The following is a 7634-nucleotide window of genomic DNA, read 5'->3' on the forward strand; positions in this document are numbered from 1 at the left end:
GCCTTCTCCTCCCTATTCCTCCTGGTTCTTTCTGCTCTGGTTTCGCCCTTCCTGCCTCTACCTGTCCGCTGAAGCTCCAACAAGCTTACTTATTTAGGTCCTCTTGCTCGGTCCCCTTCCAGCCCCGCCGTTGTCTAAGTGGATGAGTTCTGGTTGGTGGAGTCGGGAACTGGACCAGTCTTCTGCTGTTTCTGGGGACGGTGGGGCCTCCTCCCTGCTATGGCTTCTTTGAGTTTGTCCGATCTTGACACAGATCTGTGTTGATTAGCTGGGGAAGTATACCCAGCCCAACTTGGTATCTTTGGGTTCTCAGTTAACTCAGCACAGTAAAAAGGTTTTTGTACCAGAAGGGGCAAGAAAAAAAAAACTTTGCAAAAGAAAATTGAATGTCTCATAAAAGTACCAATATAATAGACAAGAGTTTGACTGATTGTATTTTATGATTTAGTTTGTGTGTACTTGTGTGTGGAATCAGAGGATGCCGTTCCTGAAGCTGTCTACCTTATTTTTGCAGAAAGCATCTCTCTCACTGATTTGGAGCTTGGAGTGGCGAGGCTGGCCAAGAAGCCCTAGGGATCCACCCTGTCTCTTCTTTCCCACCCCTGGGATTGCAAGCATATGCCACCACACCCAGCCTTTTATGTGGGTGCAGGAAGTCAAAACACCCCCCACTCCCCACCCCACCCCCTCTGCCCTTCCTCCCCCATCACTCCTCTGTCCCTGTTCAAAACAGGGCAGGCCTCCAAGGGGCTCCAACAAAGCGTGGCACTCCAAGTTGAGGCGAGACCAAGCTCCTCCCCCTGCATCAAGGCTGGTTGAGGCAAGCCAGCATGAGGAATAGGTTCTCAATCGTTTGTATTTCTGGATGGGTAGTGATGCTCGTCTTTATGAGTTTAAGGCCACAGTCCTGTTCTCCACAGAAACTGCACCTCCCTGCCATCGTGTTGTGGATCCCAGAACAACATGGGTAAACAGACCCACATGTATCTGTCATCTGGTGCACACGTGGCGTTAGCTGAGCACATACTATGGACCGTAGCAGAGAGCAAAGTAACTGTAGTGGACGAAGGAGGAGGTACTAGTCAACCTTTACAGGTGGTGTCCCTCACAACGTGTGTCCCTGTCTGGTAAATAAGGAAGACAAAGTAAGAGTTCTAAAATAGACAAGGCAGAATTTTATGTGTGTACATAATTTTTTTTAATCACTAGTAGTCAGGCCATGGTAGCCCACATCTTTAGTCCCAGCCCTGTGAGTTCGAGGCCAGCCTGGTCTACAGAGCTAGTCCCAGGACAGCAAGGACTGTTACACAGAGACCCCCTGTCTCAACCACTACCTCCCCCCCCCCAAAATTCACTAGTAATCATCTCTGTTGAGTGCCTGGCACCTGCAGGAATTTGCATTGTACGGCCTTGCTTCATTAATAGAGCCACCCCTACAGTAGGTTTGTCACTGTCGATTTAAAGATGAGGCCGTGACTAGCTTCATATCAGAGGGTAAGGGTTCCTGCCCTGTAGTGGAGTTTCCCAAGGCCCAGTGGGAAAGGTAACACATGATTATGTCCGTAGCAGCCTGACTGTTCCCGGGTTTGGGATTGAACTCTGGGGTCCACCTTCCTACCAATCTCAGGCCATTTGAGGTGGCCATCATACCTGCTCTTCCTGTTGCTATGGTAAAATACCCTGGCAACAACTTAAGGAAACATTTATTCTGGCTCACAGTTCGAGGATCCTTGCATTGTGTCGGGAAAGTCAGTGTCAGGAACTTGAAGCGGCCGGTCACACTGTGTCTGCAGTCAGGAAAAAGAGAGACAATCGTACCTGCCCAAGCCCAGGGGTGGTGCTGCTCACTACTAGAGTGTGCCTTCCCACCTCAACCCCATTGAGAGACTCGTCACATAATCCATCATGGCATGCTCAGAGGCTAACCTAACCTAATCCCGACAGCGGTGCCTGCCGGTTGGTCTCCTAAGTGGTTCTAGACTCCGTCAAGCTGACAGCCAACGCTAACCATTGCAACTGGCAATGGTACTCCTTCCTTCTCTGTATTTATCTGCATCATCTAAATGCACAGACTTTTCTCTACCTTCCCTTCCCGAGAAATATGCTCTTAGGTCCGGAGAAGCAGACTTTCATGTTCACATTATTGTCTAGCCAAGAATTAGTTTACTTATTTTCTGGGTTTCTCCATATTCTCCCCACCCACCCAAGACTCTAAACATAGCAAGACCAAGGCCTGAGCATGGGGGTGGGGGGCAACACAGATCTCTGTCCCAAGAATTCGTCCTTCCTCTCTTTACCATGTGGAAAGGGATGTGGCACCCCACCCAAGACACAAATTAAACCCTTGGAGGATTTAGGTGCTGCCCTAATTAACCAGCCCCTGTAAGGCTATCACAGGAAGGGCTGGCTCGTTTAAAGACACTAAAGGAGGAAGCATGGGTGCAGAAGAATAACCACTGTAGACCAAGGTGGCACAGCCAGTCAGAATGGTGCAGCCAGTGAGACATGTTTATAAGCTTCCCATTACAAGCCATTCCCAACTATGGACCAATGCCAGCCATCCACGAGGCCTCCAGGCTCACCTTTATGTCTTCCCAAGGTGATGAGATGGCTCGGTGGGCAAAGGTGCTTGCCTGGTGTTCTGAGTTCAATTCCTGGGGCCCACGTTGTAGGAGAGAACAGACTCCTGCAAATTGTTTTCTAAACTCCACACATACACACATTGCAGGTGGGGTGTATGTATCTTTTCTAGGGAGAATGGTGTGGCTCAGCAGTGGAGTGTTTTCCTAAGATGTGTAGGGCCCTGGGTTCCACCTTCAGCACCAGCAATAGAAAGAGAGAGCCGGACCTGTATCTATTTTCCACTATCATTCCTAAGGCTTGCCCCTCTTCAGAATACAAATGTGTAGTGAGTTGTCTACTCTCCTTTTCAGCCTCTTCTTCTTCTTCTTCTTCTTCTTCTTCTTCTTCTTCTTCTTCTTCTTCTTCTTCTTCTTCCTTTTCTTCTTCTTCCTCTTCCTCCTCCTCCTCCTCCTCCTCCTCCTCCTCCTCCTCCTCCTTCTTCCTTTTTCTCTTCCGTCTTCCTTTTCCTTTTTCTCTTCCTTCTTCTTCCTCTTTTTCTCCTCCTCCTTCTTCAAGACAGGATTTCCCTGTGTAGCTCTAATCCCTGGAACTCATTCTGTGGACCAGGCTGCCCTCAAACTCAGAAATCCACCTGCCTCTGCCTCCCCAAAGTACTAGGACAAAAGGCATGTGCCACCATGACCAGCTCCAGTGTGACTTTCCTTAAAGTCATCAATGACCTTGTTATTGAGTCAAATGCCCAACGGATATTTTATTTATTCTATGTATGCATGTGTGCACATGTGCAGGTCAAAAGAGCACTCAGGCGTTCTCACCTGCCCCTTTGTGGGATCCTAAACTCAGACTCGGGTTATCAGGCCTAGACACAAATGCCTCTACCAGCTGAGCTGTCCTGCTGACACCGGGTGGATGTTTTCAGTCTTGATCTTGCCAAGTCTCCTAGCAGTATGCATGGCTCCCTGCCCTCGTTCTCAAATCCCCTTTGATCTCGGTGACACCACTCTGTGTTTCTTGTCTGGTCCTCCGCCCCACACATACTTCCCTCTGCCCCCCCCCCCATCCCCATTTTAAGACTACATCCCTCAGGACATTGTCCCAGCCCCTCTCCTCCCTCTGTGCTCTTCCTAGGTGAGTTCATCCCTTCCCACCACCTCATCCTCCAAGGCTCCGTATCTGTGTCATCTGCTCCGAGTGTGTCCTTGACCTGCAGATTTCTGTGTCCACCTGCCCATGTTTCTCTTCTTTAAAGCATTTTTATCCCTGAGTTTTGTGATATCTACTTCCAAAACATCTCTTTCCTATGCCTTTGATGCTAACAGCCACCACCATGATGCAAACCACTGAACGCCCCTGCTGGATTTTATGAATCCCAAACTAGAATGTGCCACTCACCAGCCTGAAACCCGCTCACGCTTTCTCATTGCCCTCTGAGTTCAAAGCCTCATGGGCCCGGTGTGCCCACCTCTTCGGCCTCATCTCCTGCCCTCAATCCGCTCTTCAGCGACCCCTGATTGTCCCCACATCACTTCAAGCTCTCCAGGGTCTTGTCACCTCTGGGGTTTCCATTTTTCTGGAAATCTTTCTCCCACCTTCAGTGTCCAATTTCAGGTTCAGCTAAATGCCACCTCTTTGTCCCCAGAGTCGGGTAAGGACATTGCAGTGCAGAGCACGAGACGGAAGTAATTAAATGAACACACACGACTCGTGCTCTGAATCCAACGGGTTCAGCATACCTGTCTTGTTCACCCCTGAAACCTCACTGTGAGCTGGCTTTCTAGCCCAGAGTAGGACCTTCATAAATAATTGTTGAATAATAAAGCTTTGAGGGACCACTAAACCAAGCCTACAAACCACGTAGGAGAATGAATAAAGCTGAGACCTCAAAATGGGCACTTCTACGTGAATCCACCCCAGCAACCCAGCCCTCCGTAGTCACCTGACATCTTTCCACCAATAGAGGTTGATGGGTGTCAGCCAGCCCCTGGAAGGGACCTTCTCTAACTCAGGTAATAATCGCAATCATCCACAACTGTCTTTACCCTTGGCGGAGACCCACGAAGTGTGAACTAAGACCCGGACCGCCTGTTAGCAATTCGCAAAGTGCCCCAGAACCATTGCCCTGAATGGGGGGAGGTGTTTTGTTTTGTGTCTTGTTTTTTAGGGAAGAAAATTGGTCAAGAAAGAGGTTTTGTACAAGGCTAGAGAGAGAGATAAACTTCTTTGTGCCGTTTTTCTTTTCTTCATCTTTTGCTTTTAAACACGAGCTTCATAGGGGGTCGAAACAGAGGACAGAACCAAGACCATACAAGCCGAGAAAATAAAAAGCTAGGAATGTGGCAGCGGTGGGATTCGAACCCACGCCATCGAAATGACTGGAGCCTAAATCCAGCGCCTTAGACCACTCGGCCACGCTACCTCCCGCCTGTAGCAGCCTCCATTCAGAGTATATCAGTGTGATGACGTGGTGTATTTCACTTGCAAGCCCCGCCCCTGGGTGTTTCTGAGCCTAATGTGAGCTCAATCTTTCTGCATGTAGTGACATCCGCTACTGGTTTGCCGATGCTCTGGTTTCCGGCACGGGCAGCAAGCAGGAACGTACCACTAAAAAGGAAAGAACAGTCACTGCGTGCCAACCAGGAACACTTGATCGTAGCGTGGGAGAATATGAGTTTTGCATTTTCCATGGACGTGATGCTGCATGCGGCCACCTGGGGGCAGTGCTGCGCTGCCGCGCGCCCGCTCGAGTGGGCGGGGCAGTCGCTTAGGAACCCGGTTTGAACCAAACTAATCCTGCGGCCTCCGGGCACTCCCGCAGCCGCGCGGCGTCCCCGCTCAGCGTTGTCACGGATCTTTTGTTGCTGTGGGCTTCTTCGTTCTTATCACAGTTTCACAGAGTGGGGAAAAGACCTGGTCATTTGTGCCAGGCTAGCGTTCCCCCCCTCTCTCTCTCAAGCCCCACTCGGATGCAGACTATTTTCAGTTTTTAGGAAAACGAAGTAATCAGAGAGGTTCTTGCAAACCTTCGTTTTCTGCCGTTCAAATTTTGAAGATCAGCTTGAAATCTTTAAAACAAAATGTAGTTTAAATTTTTCTTCTCTTCTGATATCCCCAAGTTTGATATCTCTTTTTCAGCAGTCTTAAATCCTCCAAGTTTACTTTGCAGATTTTATTTAAATAGGGTCAGCCATTTCCTTGCAGTGTTTATGGACGATGACAAACTTTTAAAACCACGGTAAAGACAGGTGGGTGGATATGCTAACCAAAGCCTCCCACACCACACAGCACCAACCCAGAGCGGTGTTCACACCCAAATCCCCACCGTTGTTCGTTGCCGTAAGGGGCAAAAGGATTTTTTTTTCCAGCTATGATTGAATTACAGAACGTCGTGAGTGGAGAGTAGATTCAGCTGTGTAGATTCACAGACCTGCCATTCCCCTTCGCGGGTGGGGGCAGTTAGGATCAGGGGCTCAAGGTCATCCTTGGCTGGATCCTTAGTTAGAGGGTACCGGACCTGTTGGAAATCTTGTCTCAAAAACATAAAGATGGGAAGACTAGCCTAGATTATCCAAGTGACCCTGAAAAGAGAGGTAAGAAAGCCGGGCGGTGGTGCCGCACGCCTTTAATTCCAGCACTCGGGAGGCAGAGGCAGGCGGATCTCTGTGAGTTCGAGGCCAGCCTGGTCTACAAGAGCTAGTTCCAGGACAGGCTCCAAAACCACAGAGAAACCCCGTCTCGAAAAACCAAATAATAAGAGAGAGAGAGAGAGAGAGAGAGAGAGAGAGAGAGAGAGAGAGAGAGAGAGAGAGAGGTAAGAAACCACGGGAGATAAGGGAATGAAGATACGAAGGGACAGAGAGGCAAAGACTCATCAAAGAATACAGGTAACCTTTCCTAGGCTTTGTTTATTTATTTGTCTATTTACCAGTAGACAGTAAAGGACAACTTGGAGGATTTGCTGTTTTCTTCCCTGGGTTCCAGGGACTGACCTCGGCTTGCCAGGCCTAGCAGCAAGCTCCTTTATCTACTTGGCCATCTCCCCAGCCCCTGAGACCCTTCAAAGAGAAACAGGTGCCTGATTCCTTGGTTTTAAGAAGTCTGTTCTCCAGAATGATTTGAGCTGCTCAGTGTGAAGTGGTTTGTTAAACTAATGCAGTGAACTAACCCAATGGCTGGGAAACCACAGATTAACGAGCTATGTGACCTTGGGAGACTGACCATACGGGGTAGCAACTGTAGCAGCCACCTGAGAATTCTGCTTTTCTGATTTCACTCACCCACAGTGTGTCTGTCAGACACCCATCTGGTCCTCTCAGAATGAACCCGTGCATGTGTGGGCATCTGTGTGTGCGCTAACCAGAAGTCAGTATTGTGTGTCTTCCTCTGGCATTCTCCTGTTAAGAGAAGGTCTCCCCACCAGTGAGCGCCAGGGATCCTCCCTGCCTCCATCACTAGGCTTACACTCACCTGCCAGGGGTCAGGCTTTTTACAAGAGCCTTGTAAAACAAGCACCGGACTGATTGCCCCTGACCCTGAATCTACCCAGACCCTGAAGTTTTTGTTCGTCGTGTCTTTGTTTTTGTTGTTCTTGTTGTTTGGTTGTTTGCTCTTTTGTTTAAGACCCCAGCTTTCCTGGAACTTGGTCTGTAGAGCGAGCTGGTCTTAAACTCAGAGATCTGCCTGCTAAGTGCTGGGAGTAAGGGGTGTGCCCCTACTGCCCTTTAATTGCTTTTAATTGTGTGTGTTTGGGTGTCTCTGTGTGGGTTTATGTGTGTGGATGAAGGTGTCTGCAGACTCCAGAAGTAGGCACCGGATTCCCCTAGAGCTGGCTGATGTGGGTCCTGGGAACCGAACTCTGGTTCTCTGCAAGACCAGTATGTGCTCCTAACCACGGCGTCATGTCTTCAGCCTCCCTGAGGATGTTTTTAAAGCTCACATGTGGCAACACAGGCCAAGCACTGAGGGGAATCCCCATCCCAGAAATCTGAGCCATCCTTTACCAACTGCACCTCAAGATCCTCACCACAGTTCTGGGGGTTTCTATGAATACCTTC

The 7634-nt window shown here is 49.3% G+C and overlaps 1 non-coding gene across 1 annotated transcript; it reads right to left on the reverse strand.

The window, feature by feature from the left end:
* Positions 1-4917: 4917 nt before the first annotated feature.
* Positions 4918-4999, reverse strand: Trnal-uag (transfer RNA leucine (anticodon UAG)). The gene has a single exon. It is a non-coding gene; the product is annotated as a tRNA-Leu (tRNA).
* Positions 5000-7634: the final 2635 nt, after the last annotated feature.

This window comes from Microtus pennsylvanicus, chromosome 5, assembly GCF_037038515.1.
Source record: "Microtus pennsylvanicus isolate mMicPen1 chromosome 5, mMicPen1.hap1, whole genome shotgun sequence".
NCBI classification, from domain to species: Eukaryota; Metazoa; Chordata; class Mammalia; order Rodentia; family Cricetidae; genus Microtus; species Microtus pennsylvanicus.